Source organism: Lissotriton helveticus, chromosome 4_1 (genome assembly GCF_964261635.1).
Source record: "Lissotriton helveticus chromosome 4_1, aLisHel1.1, whole genome shotgun sequence".
Taxonomy (NCBI): domain Eukaryota; kingdom Metazoa; phylum Chordata; class Amphibia; order Caudata; family Salamandridae; genus Lissotriton; species Lissotriton helveticus.
Window position 1 is genome coordinate 405,420,419 of NC_136063.1, and position 18,974 is coordinate 405,439,392.

Genomic DNA, 18,974 nt, shown 5'->3' on the forward strand with positions numbered 1-18,974 from the left:
AATGAATCTTACTGAAGTTTGAGCAGAACAGGAGGTTGAGCTTCTTGCTGAACAAGAACCTCCTTTTCAACCACCATTGGCTTCCAGATCTTTAGCAAGAAAAAGGTAGGCTATTCCACCATCTTCTCCAAGCCCCCCTTCTGATGACCACCATTGAAAACCATCCATCCACTGACATAAATGCATCCATTTATTCACCCATTCATGGCTCTCAACCATATTTGACAATACATCCATCAATTTACTGAAGCACACATTCTTTCACCAATTCACCCTTTCAACCATCCTCCTTTAACCCACCCGAGAAGAATACCTTTCATCCATCAACCCTTTCACTCACCCCGGCAGGCTTAATCCTACCCATATACCCTTTCATCCATTCTCCACCCACCCATGCATCCTATCACCAACCTATGCATCCTTTCACCTTCACTCACTCACGCATCCTTTCTCTCATATAACATTTCACCCATCCTTTCTACAATTCTTTTTTCCTATTCTCTATCAACCCATCATTTTTAGCATTCATTACAAACTTTTGTCTGCTGAATTGCAGATGGAAGAGGCCATTAACTCAACCCCCGCTGTAGCTGCTAAAGTGGTGGGTTCACAATCACAATGCCCTTGCAGTGAGTATACTAGTAATTGTCAACAAGCAAGCAATGGGACTTACCACCACCCGACTCTGCCGCCGCTGAGACTTCCCCTTCGACCACAGCTGCGTCTTCTCCGCTGGCTCTGGCCCCATGGTCTGTGTGGCTGAAAAAACACATTACACATTTTAAATGCCAGAAACGCCTCCCCTTATTATATTTTGTTTACAAAATTCAACCACAATACATCACTACAGTTCAATTGCAGTATGACGGCTGGCAGTGTTTGAAAAGGCAGATAGTCAAGTAAACCAAAAATATTTTGTAATGGAGGGGTAAAGCTGTAATGACTCTGAGTAATTGTCGCGCAATGAAAGGGAGGAATAATTGGTAAATGAAGGACATATTGTCTTGGTTGCCAAATGCAATGGGACCATCCTCATACTACTCATACTAGTTTCCAGCCATGCTGCACTGTCATCGAAACTTCTGGTGTACTACTACTGTATACATTTATGATAATTCATAAACAGCATTGGGGGGGGGGGGGGTCCACCCATGGCCATCCACTCTCTAGTTTTACTGTTTGAACATGAACCAAACACCTGGCTAGATCACATAATATTTGTAACATGAATGTAACTTATCTCTGAGTGCGAGCAGCATGTTATTTACAAACAAAATATTATACAGAAAGAACACTGCAAATCAATAATAGCTCACTGAGCCCTGCAACCTTGATGCCCAGCAGGTCAAACAGGTCTGGCTCCCTGTCTAGGATATCAGCCCATTGGTGTGGCAACGGCTGCTGGGTGCGCTGGACCCAAAGCTCCGTTGCTCCCTACCCCACAGCAGACGATACTCCTGCAGGCCGTGCCTGCTGCCAGGCCTGCCACCTGCTGCCTGCATGGAGGGGAGGTGGCACTGCACAAAACAAACTTGTGCAGCTACCTCCACCTCCGAGAGAATGGCAATGTTCCCTCTGCAGTGTAAAGTCCCTGTGTGCTGCAACAAAGGCTATGTGCACCGGGAACCAGACCACGCTTGTGGGTGCAGCGCCAAAGTTCTCTCCAAACTTTTATTTAAAAAAGTGAAAAGACGTGAATTTCCACACATGCAGTGCCATATCAAGGCTCTTAAGGCAGGTTTTCAATTTAGATACACATGCCATGACATGAATTGGTTACACAGGCAAATACACTTCGGGTTTAGAAAAGCATAGGACTCAAATGGTGGTACCATAGTAAGATTTTACTAAAGATCCTCAACTCAAGTACTGTTCATAGGGTGGGGAAATGTTGCGAGCCTATACAAGATCACATTTATATACACAGAGTTACACAATTACATAACATATTGACCATTTCATGTGCAAGCTACAGAGTAATGTCTGGATATCACATCAGAGATAGTTTGTGAAATGTGTGAGATCCAGGCAAATATGGACTGTGGGGGAGGGCCGATCACACAAGTCAAGTGCCAGCACTCTTAAGGAAAAGAAGACATAGTGCGGCAGCAGTCCAGAGGAATTAAAGATTTCGCTTTGCTGGACTAATGGTGGTTGGATAACGTAAAGCATTCCTCAAGTTATGTGTCAGTAAATGACCCTGGTTGCGGCCGCAGTGCAGAGAATTAATAATGGGCCCCCAAACAAGTATTTGAAGAAATACATGTTTGAAATACATCGGCTGTGAAGCACCACGGGTGCCCCCACAGGAAGCTAATAAGCTCATTTTCCCAGGTCCTGAGGCTAACCCTCCGAATATATATATAGGGTTTGAAACGCGTAGACATTTCATGTTTGGCTAAAACAAGTGGAGTTATTAAAAAAAGGGTGTCAGGTGTACTCATAAAAATGTTTGAAAAAGAGGTTTAAGTCGTATACCCTGAATACCTTAGTGTTGTGCCAACATTTGCTGGGATTTCATCCTCCCTCTTTTCTCTGTAAATCTCTTTTTTCGAATTCCTTTCCTACTATTTTTAATAATTTTTCTTTGATTCTTTGTGGGAATATGGGTATGTTTTGTATTAATTTTGAATGTATTTTGTAATTTTATATGTAGGTTATTACTTTTTGAATTGTAAATATTACTGTTTGGTCCATTGAAAAATCTTTTCCTTTGCATCTTTAAAAGGTTAAAAGATTCCTAAAAGTATATTTAAAATAAAAAACAAAAATGAAATATAAATAATTTCTAAATAAATAGATTTCAATCACTATGAGTGGCACGAGTGATTGCAAGATTTGAGTGTATAAGTCATATCAGCATTGGCATTCTCTTGTTTTTTGCTTTTTGATCACTAGATGGATGACATTGCTGCTTCTCACGTCGATCCTTGCCCTTTTTCCAGTGCTGAAAAACTCTATTGAGGTCAACTTTCAGATTCAGGAGGTAGGTTTTTGTCCTCATCAGCATATCCAAATGCTTCTCCTATAGTCTATTTCTCAATTGACTCTTTATAGTGTTAATGAGGCTGAATCCTAGTTCACAATCTACACTAGGTGCTTGAAATGTTGCGCAGACGTCAACAAGCTAAGACTCCACACTATACTAAGCAGCATTGCGTACAGTGAAATTTGCCATGCCTTGAAAGGTCGTAAATAACCCACCATTTACATGTTCTGCCACCACATATTTATATACATTTTTATACTTTTCAAAAAGTCTTTGTACATTCTCAGTCCCCAAATCAAAATGTGATTGTGTTGCTATTGCCTGGAATTAGTCAAAATAGGCCCACTATCAAAATCTTGTCCCTCCCTGTACAACACATTCAGATCCTTTACCGTGCGGCTCCAAAAAAAGTGTCCCCCAAGTACTGTTCCTTAATTTGGCCAATCTATGCTCTTGCATACTGTACAGCTTCAACAGTAGTCAAAGAACTTTTTGGGAATAGTTTGCACAAAGATACAAATTCACCCAGAATGTCATTAGGTACTGCAAGGAAAATATGGTAGTTTGCGCCTGATTGCTCTTTATAACAATACTTAGCAACTGGATCATTCTCTTCAACTTTCACATGCTCAAAGTACTTAAGAACAGCCTCGTAATTATTAATTAGTGCACCAACTGCAAAATGCCTTGAAAGCCATTGAACTTCATTGAATGGACGCTAGGAGACCACTTCACATTCAGTGACCGATGCGATTTCATCCATCTTTGACTTCCCTGTAGGAGATCTGGAGAACACAGTGTAGACAGTCCTCAGTAATGCTTCCATATTTATTTTAAATTATTTTTATTGAAACATCAGCAGAGTAGGCAGACAATATTTCCACAGAACAATCTTGACAGTAAACATCATGCAGTAAATTATACGTTCGGGGACAGATGATCTCTTATGATTGGACTGCACTCCAGGCGAGCAAGCCCTGCAACAATCGTGCTCTTCCCCCCTCCGGCCATTGCCTCCTGACTTCATTCACCTACCCCTGTACAGTTCCCACTGATTCCATACCTTTTCCCATTTCTTCAGGCAACCACGGCTCTCATATATTGTTTTCTCTGCAGTGCAGCACCAGTCCATGTCCATGTTTCAGCATGCCACTGTCGGTGGCTAGCGAGCACCCCAGGCCCCTGCAATATTTCTCTTGGCCACCATTGCAGCCACTAATAGCCAGATTTTTTTATATTTGGGCCATGTTTGTTTCCCGGATACACACAAAACATGCCACCATGCCTCCAGAGTTATTACAGTTCCTAGGACTTCTGACATTACTCGCATCACCTTCCCCCAAAATTGTTGTATAATCGGGCAGTCCCACAAAATATGGAAGAACGTGCCCTTCTGTTTGCAGCCTCTCTGGCATTCCACTGTGGGGATGCGGCCCAGTCTATACATGAGTGTGCAGGAGGAATAGGACATGTGCAGGATTCTCAACTGGACCAGTCAAAATCGTTCCCTGATGTCACCTCCCTGGTGCTTTGCACCACCTCCACCCATTAATCATCCTCAAGCAACCCCACATATGTTTCCCATCCCTCTCTTAACTTCACAAGGGGATCGGTGAATTGTTAATGATTTTCTTGTATGTACAAGACAGTGCCTTTTCGGGTATTGGGTCCAATAAAAGTCTATCTTCCAGTGGGCTGTATTCAGGGAGATGTACCCCTTCCTTGATATTTCTGTGTATCGCATGCCCCAATTGTAGGTATCTATTCTGCTCTGTGTCTGTTAGTTGAGACTCTTTTTGCAATGTAGCGAATGGGAACAGGGCCTGTCCCCGCCATACATCTCCCAAACGCATATTATCAATCATTTTCCACTTACCAAACCCCTGTAACCTACCTACTTCTTTTAGCTTATCACTATCCCACAGGGGGGGTCTGCTCTGTCAGCTTGTTGTCCCACCCAAGATATCTAGTGGCTTTTGCCCACAAGCTGAGCACTGTATGTGTATGTGGTGGCATATGTTTGTTTACCGCAGAGGAATATAATGCCCTCATGTACCCTCTTGTACCCATCGCCCAATGGTCCACTCGGTATGCTGGGTTGTTTCTGTCCACGAACACCCAGTCGTTAATGACCATCAACTGTGAGACCCAGTAATATTGTAGGATGTCTGGTATGGCCAGACCACCATCATCTACGCCTCTCTGTAGCTTAGCTAATGCAATCCTTGCCCCCCCCCCCCACCATCCCACCCATAGTAATGTCCGTAGTTCACTCTCCACTTCCTTGAAGAATTCATCTGGAACTGGACACTGCATGTTCTGTAGAATATATAATAGTCTGGGTAGGGACATCATCTTAAAAATAACCGCTCTTCCCATAAGGAAGATCGGCAGGGTCCTCCAGTGTGCAACATCACTTTTTATCCTATCTAGTTGCGGTTGTAGGTACTTTGCGAGAAAATCGGTATCTATCTTTATAATTTGTATGCCCACATTTTTAAAGGTATCCTTAACCTGTAGTTGAGTTCCTGCCCCTAATAGTGGTGGGGGACCATCTGACAGTATACACAACAAGGATTTGTCCCAATTAATTTGGTATCCCGAGTAGCTACAGAATAATTTAAAGATCTGTAGGAGCCAACTCACAGTGAATCTTGACTGTGTTGCGTACAGGAGGACATCATCGGCATAGATCGAGATATTCTCTTCCCATTGGTCCCCCCCCCATATATACCGGATATCACAGAATCCCCTCCCACCCAGGCTGCCAATGGCTCCAGAGCTAGTGCGAATAATGCCTCCATATTTTTAATCATCGGAACCCTCTTCCAGTCATCACCATGTGCCAAATCTTCCAGCTTGGCTACACAATGCTGCTCAACTAGATGATGGAACAGATTGTTTAAGGCGAGTAGCAACACCATTATTCTTGCCCAGCATCACAGACGCACTATCAGAGGTCAACATGACCAATTTGGTATGGTCCAGTTCATTGGCAGTGTAGATTTCTTTCACAGCAGTAGTGATAATCTCAGCATTACAACTAGTTCGCTTCACTATGCCCCCAAACAGTGTTTGTGCTCTGTTGATGTTATAGGTCAGAACCTGAAGTACAGGATCAGCATTTTTGTAACAGAAATATCAGTGCTCTCATCCATTATCCAAGTGTGATACCGAGTGTTGCAAAGTTCTGCCATAGTTTCACATCGTATCATGCTATTGATGGCCTCAAGGAACTCAAAGGCGTAGTTCCTGCTCTTCAAGCCGTCTGGTATCTTAACCTACAAAGCTAGCTAGCCATGGATGTCTTGGACAGAAAATATTGAAGTATTCATCTTGACTGCCAACACATTGTTAATGAGAATCTTTATCTCTTCAGGCTGGGATCTTTGTCATTCAATCACCTCTATTCTGTTTCCTTTGGTGGTCGCAGTTTCTGTCTGCATTGCCCGCACACCATAACCAAACCTGCAAGCAGCACTTTTGTTTCTCAGTAGCACCAAAGCAGACTTGTGAACTTTGCTAATTAGGTGGCATTTCATGTAATCTAGTTTCCAGTCATCACTCGATCTCTTCCCTGTAGAAAAGTCCCCAAAAGTCTTGTCATCTGCACATGCTTTGCAGATCAAGCCCACGTCTGCACTGTATTGAAATAGTTTCCCAAGGTGCACACGAACCTTGCTTCGTGATTTCTGTGTCTCAGCCTCCACAATTTTGTTTTATCCATCCTTCTTTGAATACAAGGCAACATTTCTTCCTTTGTGGTGAAGCACTGCACTCTGCAGAAGTTACAGCTTTGTGCTTGAACATTATTGTGCTAATTGGTTTTAGCCTGCTATGCCGCATAGCCTACTAAATAAAGGAACATGGTTAAAGTCAGTGCCTATGCTCATGAATGCAATCTGTCACACAGTGTTGAGGCATTGCAGGCAAAATGTAGAGTATAATTACCTGGATGTTTGTGTTCTCTGCCCTGCCCTTCCAAAATTATATGTAGCACTGTCCTTACAGCCTGCAATAGAAGTAAAGATTGTTAAGGCACATTGTGGGTAAGGTATGTTGTTATACTACTATGCTATGTACAAGATGCACCACAGTTTAAATCTACCAAACAATTACCTGTTCTGCTTGTACTCATGTATGCCTGTTCAAATTTGTGTTGTACTGTCTGTGAAACCTGCAACAGAAGAAAACATGGGCAAAGTATGTTGGTATGCTATAATGTGCAAGGTGCATCACAGTATAACCCTACCAAACAATTACCTGTTCTGCTTTCGCTCACTTATGCCCATTCAAATGTGTGTGGTTCTGTCTGTGAAACCTGTAACAGAAAAAAACATGGGTAAAGTATGTTGGTATGCAATAATGTACAAGGTGCACCACAGTTTAACTCTGCCAAATAAGTACCTGCTGTTTTGCCTGCACTCACGTCTGCCTGTGCAGTTGTATCCGTAGTACAATTTCACAAACCTACAAAAGAAAAAGGGTGCAGATTGTGAATCAATTTACCCAGCAATCTCCAAATCTAACGAGGAAAGTAAACAGAATTACCTTGTCTTTGTGGGTACTCACACATGACCATTCAACCAAATACCTTACAGATTGCAAACCTGCAATTGAAGACAAGCTCTTTAGCAAAGGCTCTAAGTGTTACAAACAATGCATGTGACTGTTCCAGAGACTCCAATAGGAAAAGCGACCAAATAGTTACCTGGGATTCCAGTTTAGGCTAAACATGTCCACGTGCTTCATTATTAGCATCCATTACGCTAAACTGGACTATAAATCTGCACTGTGTGTTACACCTCCTGTGAAGCATGCTTTTCCCTGGCATTCAAACTGTGCAAGTGGTTGAGTTGGGTGCAACAGGAAAGTTACAAAGAGGACAGAGCCGCACACAAGCATTTAGCCCAGGGCCACCCATCGTGATTCTGAGTGGCTGCATTCATTTTGCTAATAGGAACATGGCTGCAGGGCCTATTGTGAGCCTATTTTGAAAGTATTTGTGTTAATCGCAGCACACATCATGCATCTACATGGAGTTGCACATGAATACTATCTCAAAGGCACACAATCAACATCACTATTATTAAAAGAAAGGCTTTCTCTGAAAGCACGCGTTCTGCTTTAAATATGCTGCATTCCTTTTCCTAATAGAGAGCAGCTGTGGGGCAGATTGTGGGCCTTTGTATAAGTATTAATGTTAATTGCAGTGCTTGATGGCCCTGCGATTAACACAAATACTTTCACAAAAGCCCACAATCTGTTCCGCAGCCTCGCACTATTAAGAAAAGAAATGCAGCAAGTTCAGGAACCACTTGCTGGTGAACGCAGGCCCTCCCTAACCCCACAGGCCATAAGGGAGACACTTACCTGACGCTCCCTCCTGTTCTCCTCGTCACTGTCGTCTCTTCCTCTGCCTCCCGTAACCAGAAAATTACCGTTTTTTGCATTGCTTGTGTTCTAAAAGCAGCAGCGCAAACATTTTCACGGGATGTGATGTGTGTGGTGTTTGAGTGCTAAATACAGGACACTGCATGCTCGTGGTGACTTTGGTGCATACACATGCGCACCTTATAAGGAACAGTAGGTGCAGACTGCGCCCCTTGGCGGCAATGACACCTGCTATGTGTTTGGCTAACAGCAGCAATGGTGCTGCCACTCCCTCACTCTGCTCTGCTGGGTGGTCCAAAAAAATACAAAAAGAAGAAATAGGAGAAGGAAGAAATTAAAAATTAAAGACTTAAAGTGAAGACAAACAAAAGTACAACAAGTCACAAAAAACTAAATAATGACAAACATGTAAAATACACAAAAGCACCAACTCATTCAATGAAGAAAATTGAGAGGTGGGTAGTTAGATAGGGGGAGGATTGAAAAGATTACGGGTAGATTGAAAAACAGGCCTCAGCACTATGCACAGAACAGAAAACTTAAATGGCCGCACCCATGCGAACCATGTGGTACAGTTTGCGTGCAGTTTCCAGAGTGAGAACGCACATCGCACTACTAAACGTTAAAAATGTAGCTCAAACTGGCACATTGAGCAGCTGCAGCCATCTTTGGAATACCGCGGAATCTTGCAGAGTTTGTTGGGCCGCTCCGTGGTATTCCACATAGCAGAACTACACGAGCTCTACCCAGGCCTACTGACATGTCAATTCTGCTACTCCTGGCTTTTTGGCGAGTCGGCGTCCATGAGTAAGTTAAAGACATTTGGCCTCATCAGTCCTTGAAAAGGGAGCCCAAGAGTCACCTACTTATGGATGCAATCTTTCCCTTTTGTGTAGACGGAAGAGATAAGTAGCAGTCCTGTCCTTTTTTAGGTTTCGCCTGCACAGAACTTGTGAAATCTCTTGTATTTAATATAACTTAAAAGGGGGCTCCTATCAGTTCCCATTTCTGAATTACCGTGTTCAACCGCTTTTGTTTGTAACCTTTTTTTTGTTAACTTTCCCTGGCTGCATGCATTTACGATGGAAAAAATCCATTACAACGCAGACATTACAACAACCTACCTTTACAACGCAACTGTTACAGCGCAACTGCCTTTACATTCCATGCCATTATAATGCATGCCGTAACAACGTATATCACTACAACGCATGCCATTACAATGCATACCATTACAACGCATGCCATTGCAGCACATCATAAGGTAAGTAATAAAGATTTTCTTAGTATTAGGGTGGTTATGGGTTACATGGGAATAGTAATTTTTACCCCTACACTATCCAACACTTTCCCTACTGTTGCACTCACTAGAGTGGGAATAGTAATTTTTACCCCTACACTATCCAACACTTACCCTACTATTGCCCTAAAAGTATTATGTGTTGTAATGATAAGCGTTGTCATGGTATGCGTTGTAATGGAATGCGTTGTAATGGTAGTTTTTAAAAATGCGTTGTAATGGCATGCGTTGTAAAATAATGCAATGTAATGGTAGTTGCGATGTAAAGACTGCGTTGTAAAAGCATGCGCTGTAATTGCACGCATTGTAACATCATATATTCATTTACAATACTTCTACTAAAACTGTTCACACTGTTTAAGACACATTCACTGTCAAGATATGAAACCTCTTCCCACAGAAAAGGCAGACAGCTTCTAACAGTATGCTGGAATGCTTGTTTCTTAGGTCGAGCCTAGAGTCAGTGCGCATGCGCTGCTCTGTGAGACTTGTTGTACTGAGTATGGAATAGAAGCCCCGCCCACTCTCCATCCATATTTGCCATTGACTTGTGTCATTGTCCTTCGTAAATGCTGGCTTCTGATTCAAAAATAGGTTGTTAGTCCCTTCTTAGTACCGCCTTGTCTTCATTTGTAACTTCCTATAGCGACTGGCCCTTTTACTTCGGTTGCTACATGGTACGTGTTACTTAGTCTGTAAGCACTGTTTTATTTATTGAGTTTCTCTTACTGCAGGCATGACGTGCTGTGCTTACACTCAGTGTGCCATGCGCGCTTTCTCTTTTCAAACAGCTAAGACAATGAATACCACTTCATTCAGTACTAGTTGGCACCGACTCACCCTGCTGCAGTAGTCATGCGCTTTTGCGCTGGTCAACAGCACTGGAAACAAGCATTGTTTCCTTTCTGCCGATAGCATCTGGCATCGCCAACAAGCACTGGCAAAGCCATAATGTCTGCTAACACCTTTCAGAGACAAGACATATTGGCTTTGCCAATGCTTGTTCGTACTGATTTGTTGAAGGCACCCCTCACAAGGATTAAACACCACTGAAAGTTTGTGATCTCTCCTTCTGTCCAAGGCTGGTCACAGGATCTGTTGATAATCACTTTTTTTTTTTTTTTTTTTTTTATTGGAACACAACAAGGAGAACACAAAAAAAAGCCCTTGAACATACAGAATACACAAGATAACCATTACAGAATTCATAATTCAAAACAAATTTACATCCTGGGCGGGATAGAACACACAAGCAAACCAACTCAAATAAGATGCAACTAACGGATACGAGGATGATGAAGGACAAAAATAAGAGAAATACACAACTATAACCGCTACATTATACATTCTTAAGTCTCATAAAAATCAGAAAAAGCCCCCCAAATTTTCAATCCTAATCTGTTGATAATCACAGTGATCCAGAACATTCTGCGTGATGTACATTGGTATCTGCTCCACTCTGGCTTCCCTGCAAGAGGCCGCTCTGCATGTGGGGGAAGTATGGGCTTCTCAAACCCAGTGTGGGGTCCACTATTCTCCGTGTGAACATTTTGTCTATTACCCTACAACTTCCTCTTTTGTTTCCCTTTCTGGGACCTCCTTGCTCTGCTGGTACCTCTCCTCCCTTCAAGTAGCCCGGACAATGGCGGCCACTTCATTCAGTACTGTGAATTTATTGTAACTCACACCAAATGGCCTTTCATCACGTATGACTGCATTTCCCACAGATTACTTTAACATATATATTTTTGTTTGTAAAGGTGTGCGTTCTATTTTTTAAGTATTTCGATTCGTTTTATAAATGTACTAGCAACCCGTCCCGACGTTTTCCGGGGATGAATTGCTGCCGGTCAGTAGTATATTGTTTTGTAGGATTTCGTTTTGATAGCATTTCTTATCTGTGACAGGCCTGTGAAACACTCCGATTCACAGTGCACTGCTGATGCACTTAAGAGTGCGCGTTCAGTAGTGTGTGAACTCGAGTTTCCCTACTTTAATTTTCCTTGCAATATTATATAGCGCGAACTCGACAACATGGCATGAGCACAATTTACATTACAGAAGAACACATTCATTTGTGGTAGGCACGGGGAGACAACGAGAATTTGCCTGGAATCACAGGATGTTGAGCTGATGTCGAGATTCGAACGTAGCTCCCCAGCTCTAAAGTTCGCAATTCTAGAACTTTTGTCGGGAGGTGTGTCTAAAAGTGTATGTCGGTGCTGGCCATCAATGAGAGAGACCTGTGCATTTTTCAAATGGGTGGTGAATAAATATGAGTATGTTGCTGGAGATGTGGGCCGCCGTGCCACCAATGTACTTACCGGGGGAGGGTAAACACCCATTATTCCGCAACTTTCTTTCCGCACACCATCACTCCGCATACTTTCATTACAAAAGTACCATGACTTCGCAATGCCATTATAACGTATGGCATTACATTTTATATGCTTTTACCACGCATACATTTACAACAAAATTCGTTGTAAATGCATGAATGGTAAAAGCATTTTTTTTTATGTTTGGATAAGGTAAGTATGGGTATAGGGGTATATGTTTTGGGGTCCAGAGGTGTATGTTTTGGGGTGTTTGGGTATTTTAAGGGTTCAGATATAGTTTTGGGTTATGGGTTTACAGGGGTAGTTTTAGGGTTTAGGGATAGGTGTGGGTTTTGTGGTACAGGTGTGTTTTTAGGGTTCAGGGATAGGTTTGGGTTATAGGGGTATTTTTAGGGTTCAGTGGTAGGTTTGGGTTTTGGGTACAGGGGTATTTTAAGGGTTCAGGGCTAGGTTTGGGTTTTGGGGTACAGGGGTATTTTTTAGGGTTCAGGGCTAGGTTTGGGTTTTGGGGTACAGGGGTCTTTTAGGGTTCAGGGGTAGGTTTGGGTTTTGGGGTACAGGGTTATTTTTAGGGTTCAGGGCTCGGTTTGGGCTTTGGGGTACAGGGGTATTTTTAGGGTTCAGGGGTAGGTTTGGGTTTTGGGCTACAGGGGTATTTTAAGGGTTCAGGGCTAGGTTTGGGTTTTGGGGTACAGGGGTATTTTAGGGTTCAGGGGTGGTTTGGGGTACAGTAGTATTTTTAGGGTTCAGGGCTATGTTTTGGGGTACAGGGGTATTTTTAGGGTTCAGGGGTAGGTTTGGATTTTGAGGTACAGGGGTATTTATAGGGTTCAGGGCTAGGTTTGGGTTTTGGGGTACCGGGGTATTTTTAGGGTTTAGGGATAGGTTTGGGTTTTGGGGTACAGGGTATATTTATAGGGTTAAGATGGGTAAGTGTTTAAGGGTGTTGGGGTATTTTAAGGAGTAAGGGTGGGTTGTGATTATGGGGTGCAGGGGTATTTAAAGGGAGCAGGGTGGAATTAGCACACGATATGAGACATCGCATGAAGGGCGGAATGTACCACACGCCCCCAGCATTTGTCACGCCCCCAGCACACGCCCACAGCACAACGCAGACACGCCCACAAGAGACTACTTTGCTGGCACCGTTCTTTTACTTTTTAAATGTATATGGTGGGCGTCTGCATAGCCTATGTCCTTCTGCTGCAACTGCCCTTCCCAACGCTGTATTGGGTGTTGTGATTGGTGCTGTGGTTCCTGAGATTACCCGCCTCAAAGGTTTGGGCTCTCTCTTTATTATATTAGTATAGATTTATTTACATCAGAAAGGGGCAAGGTAGCATGTGTGCTGTTTTAAAGCTATTCCCCCACCCCCTTCTTCCCATCTATGCTTGTTGGCTGTTACTGCCTGTCTTCCGTGCAAGTTCAGATCTCTCCAGACTCAGAGAGAGATCTCTCGTCTCATCCGGCATTTGTATGCTTCTTTTGTGCTGTTTGCGTGCTTTAGTTAACTATTTGTGTCATTTGTTCCTGTAAGAAGCTAGCGTTCTGTTAAGTTGAATGCCACTTTCAAAAGATTTTCACAGTCACCCGATGCGTTAAGAATGAATAGGCTAAGTTCCCAGTTGTGCTTGTTGTTCTAGTGCCTAGTTTTTGGTGCGAAGCTTTGGATGCGACTAAGACAGGGACGCCTGAATGCACGTAAGAAAACAGTTTGTTTATCTGTAAATTCTCCTCCGTATGTCCCCTGCTGCTGCCACCACATTGCAGTTCTAACCTGCTCTTACTTGTTCCCATGCCTTCTTAGAGTTACTGCAATCCCTTACTCTTTGTCTGGAATTGTACTTTTCTAGTATTTCATGATTTTCACGTATGCCAATGGCAATTAACTTTTTCCATTTCGATTTCTTCCGCCGTTCGTTTTCTTCTTTCCCCTTTAACTGAAGTCGCAGCATCTCCTGATTATGCTTCTCTCTCACCTTAGTAAAATCCATTTGTTGGTTTGAAGGCCTGCTGCTTGGGAGATGTGTGTAATGTGCTTCTCGTAATTTGAAAACGTGATGGGTAAACTCGGCATTGATCGCTTCAAAGGTTATACGCATTCATGATATTGCCTACTACAAATGGCTGCTACTGTCATCGGGACTTTAACTAGAGACTCATTTCAATTTCAATTCAAAATACCCTCAAAAACATGGCAGCGCTGCATTCACATCCAAAAGGCAGGACCTATTGGCTTGTTATAACTTAGTTTTGTAAAGCAGATGTTTTAGCTTTAGAACGTGTGTGGCATTTACTATTCATGACTCAGTACATTTCTTTGCACTTTGAAGGCATTATCAGATTGATTTTTTCAACTTAATCTATTTGGTCATGATGATCAAATTGAAAATGCTGTAATAAACATTGCTCGTTAAACTTGAAGTTAACATACAAGAGCTATGCTATATTTTACTACTAAACAGGCAGCAACACGTGTAGCTGCCTTGTTCACAACAGGGTCATGATTTGAATCGTCTAGCAGGTGCAGTAGCATCGAGTCCAAAAGTTGTCAGAACTCCTCTAGACACCTAATATTGCTATATTTTACAACTAACAGGCAGTGACAAGTGCAGTTATCTAGCAAGGTCTAGGGTCATGATTTCAATAGTGCAGCAGGTGCAGTGGAACCATGACTAAAAGCTCCAGGCACCCCACTAAACACCAATTATCGCTATATTTTACAGCTAAACAAGGAGTCACAAGTGCAGTTATCTTTCAAGCATTAGTTGTCAGAACACTTCTAAACACCTAATATTGCCAAATGATACTACTAAACAGGCAGTCACAATTGCAGTTAACTTGCAGTTGAAAGGGGATGATTTAAATGGTCTAGCAGGTGCAGTGACACTGGGGCCAAAAGTTGTCATAACTCCACTAAACACCAAACATTACTATATTTTACAACTAAACAGGCAGTCACAAGTGTAGTTATCTAGCAAGCTCTTGGGTCATGATTTCAATAATGAAGCAGGTGCAGTAGCACCAGTCCAAAAAGTTATCAGAACTCATCCAAACACCTAATATTGCCAAATGTTACTACTAAACAGGCAGTCGCAGTTGCAGTTACCTTGCAGTTGGATCACTGAAAGAATATCGACGGACAAAATATCGACCTACAGAAATATCAACGCTGGAATATCGAAGGCAAGTATATCAACACCCTATCTACAACATTGTAAGTACAAAAATATCGGAAAAAACATATATCGATGTTAAAAATATCGTAATTAAAAATATCGGGTTTTTTTTCTGTAAAAAAAAAAGTAAAATAAAGTAAATAATACTTATAAATAAAATAAACATATTTAAACATATTTAATAATGTTTAAAATTAATAAATATTACATATTCAATAATAAAACTTTAATTAAAAATAAACATACAATATATAATATATACTTTATATTAATTTGTAATAATTATTTTAATTACTTATAAATTATTAAAATATACTATGAATTACAAATACATCTAAACACATAAAATAAAACAGAAATACAAATAAATAATTATATTTAATAAATTTAAAAAACTCAATATACTTTTAATATTTTTAAAGTTAATTAAATACAACATTATATAAAAAATACCAAAAATATTAAATACATAAATAAATAAAACTACTATTTAAAGTCCAAAAAAAAGTACAGTAATGAAAACATTGGATAGCGTAGAACATAAAAGTACTATTCCCACTCCAGAAAATTCAACAGTAGGGAAAGCGTTAAATAGCGTAGGGGTAAAAATTACTATTCCCACTCCAGAGAGTGCAACAGTAGGGAAAGCGTTGGATAGCGTAGAGGTAAAATGACTATTCCCACTCCAGTGAGAGCAACAGTAGGGAAAGCGTTGGATAACGGGTGGGTAAAAATTACTATTCCCACTCCAGTGAGTGCAACAGTAGGGAAAACGTTGGATAGTGTAGGGGTAAAAATTACTATTCCCACACCAGTGAGTGCAACAGTAGGGAAAGCGTTGGATAGCATAGAAATTAAATATAACATACTTATAAATAATTTTTGTATTTAAAATAAATAATAATTTAAATTTTAAACAACTCAACATCATTTACAAATAGCCATTAATAATTATAAAAAACATAATTACAATTAAATAATTAATTAACAATAAATTAACAATAAATACCAATAAATATTAATTACTAAATATTAGTAACCAAATAATAAATATTAAAAAATAAAAGATTTTTCGAAAAAACAACATTTTAATAAATAAATATTGTTTAGCAATTCAAAAAAATTAAACAATAAAATTATTTTTTATACCAAAATATACTTTTTATAAAACATTAATTACCAATTAATAAAAAAGAATTTCCAAATAAAAAAGAATATTTACAAATTAAAAAATTATTTACCAATTAAAAAAATTACTTACCAATTACAAACATTATTTACCAATTACAAACATTAATTACCAATTAACACAATTAATTACCAATTACAAATATTAATTACCAATTAACAAAATTAATTACCAATTACAAACATTAATTAGCAATTAAAAAGTTAATTAACAATTAAAAAATGTAATTGGCAATTATTAATTAAATGAAAATAATTTAATTATGAATACCAAAAAATACAAATAAATCATTACTTAATTACAATTAAAATACTTCCCACCCAATTCCCCTATAAACCCACTACCCGCTACAGAACTTACATCCAAAAATTAATTTAAATGAATTAAGAACGCCTAAAAATTAATAATTAATTTACTATTGTTAAATTACTTCCCACCCTATTCCCCTATAAACCCACAACCTGCTCCGGTACTTCAACATAAAATTTACTTAAAAATAACATTATTAATATATAAAAATAGTACACATATAATTTAAAACAAGTAAAATACTTAACAAAAAACATATAACAAATACATATTAAATACATAATAAAATACATAACAAAAGTACAAAATCGATATTAGTAACATCGAGATTAGTAACATCGATATATTTGATATCCATATTAATGACTTCGATATTACTTACATCGATATAAAAAAAATCGATATTACTTGCCTTAGGGTCGATATTCTGTCCAATGATATTCTTGACCTCGATTCTGTACCTTCGATATTAAAAACTTGATATTTCTGTAGGTCGGTATAAAAAACTCGATATTTAGACTGTGCACCCTTGCAGTTGAAAGGGGCTTGATAACTCCAGTGAACAACACATGGTGCTATATTTTACTATTAACACCTTAACCGCGGCGGCAATTCTGCCGCGGTACGGGCGTACTGAAGAGTGAGCGGACATGCGCAGCACTACGAAGGTAGTGCTCGCGACGGCCGGTGGCCGACGGCAGCAACGAAAGGGTTAAACAGGGTTAAACAGGCAGTCACAAATTCAGTTATCTTTCAGAAACTAGGGCCATGATTTGAATGGTGCTGTAGGTGCAGTGGCACTGGATCAAACATTTGTCAGAACTCCTCTAACCACCTAATATTGCCATATTTTACTACTAAACAGGCAGTCGCAATTGCAGTTACCTTTCATTTGAGACTTGATTTGAATGGTGCAGCAGGTGCAGTGGCTCTGGGGCCAAAATCTCTAGGGACCCCACTAAACCCAGATTATTGCTACATTTTTACTACTAAACCCTTCTAAACACAATATATTGCAATATTTTACTGCTAAACAATTTTCCTCTTTAATTTTTTTGTAAAATGTTGCTATTACTTACCCAAACTTTACCACTAGTAACAGCACAATATATTGCCTCTTTGTACATAAAGAAGTGATAACACTTTAACAGACTTTCTGTAATTTATATTGTACAACTACTCAGCAATCTACAACTTACAACAAAGAACAGCTTATTATTAATCACATAGGCAAAACTCAATGCATTTACCAATGCTTTTTCTTTTTTAATGTTTCCCCAGTACTGACAATAAATCTGTCAAATGCCTGTAAATTAAAATGTATGACATATGACATAGCACACCACAGCATAACAAATTGTAATGTTATGTAGTGTAACCGAGAGTACAAAAGCGTAACACACAAATACGTGAAATAACATATAAAACTACTGAATACCGTAATGCAGATGACTTGATATTGTAGGCCACGATGAAGGGAAAACATTACTTTTCTTGCCATATCTAGCACTTAACATGATTTTCATGGGAAACGGTGGTTCATGAAAAACAACCTAAAGTGGAAGTAGAAAAATCGCTTTCCCCTCATTAACTCGTGTCAATGTCAGACAGACCTGGTCATTCTTGTCGCTCCACGTGACGCCTCAGCCCCCACGCTGACAGTGTGATCAGTATCTGAGAGCAGATTTACGCCTCCTTTCTCCCCTCACTGCTCACGCCGAGCAGTGACAGTGCACGCGGCGCGCTGCCGCTCAGCCCGTTCCCAGAGCACGTTGCAGGAGGTGCACTTTGTTTCATTTGCACAAAGATACCGTCGGCCAAGTAAAACACTGGAAAAACAAACACAGGATTCGCCATTGCAGCAGCGCTGGCTGGATAAGGAACCCCAGCTGCCTTATCGACTCCATTTGTGTTTTATAAATGGAATAATGTTTGCCACCCTGCTCAGCTCAGCTGCTGTGGTGGATGGGAGTCAGAAGTGTAGTGAATGACTGACGGAGCCTCGAGGCAGATGTTCTGAGGACTAGATTTACCTCTGGATAAATGGGACAGAACACAGAGGAAAGATGCTGGCCCTCCTTTCAGAAAAATAAAATCTACCTGGGCAAAATGTATGATTTTTCATCTGTCGGGCAGAAATGCCCGGGTGCGAAGGGACTTGAGAGATAATCCTGCCCTGCTTCGGCCGCTGAAGTGACCGTTATCCTGCGCAGTCAGTCTGTTAGGGGTGGCAGGGGGGAGTCTCTCAGTCGGAAGAGTGTAGGGTGACCATGCG

At 40.6% G+C, this 18,974-nt stretch overlaps 1 long non-coding RNA gene across 1 annotated transcript in view; it reads right to left on the minus strand.

Moving 5' to 3' along the window:
• LOC144827170 (uncharacterized) overlaps positions 1–18,415 on the minus strand; it is a 61,263-nt gene extending 42,848 nt beyond the window's left edge. Inside the window, exons 1-6 of the long non-coding RNA XR_013610056.1 lie at positions 18,313–18,415; positions 7,397–7,459; positions 7,253–7,310; positions 7,109–7,166; positions 6,941–7,001; positions 674–759 (exon numbers count right to left, since the gene is read on the minus strand). This is a non-coding gene — a long non-coding RNA (uncharacterized LOC144827170). The remainder of the gene's footprint in view (positions 1–673; positions 760–6,940; positions 7,002–7,108; positions 7,167–7,252; positions 7,311–7,396; positions 7,460–18,312) is intronic.
• Between the last annotated feature and the right edge of the window lie 559 nt (positions 18,416–18,974).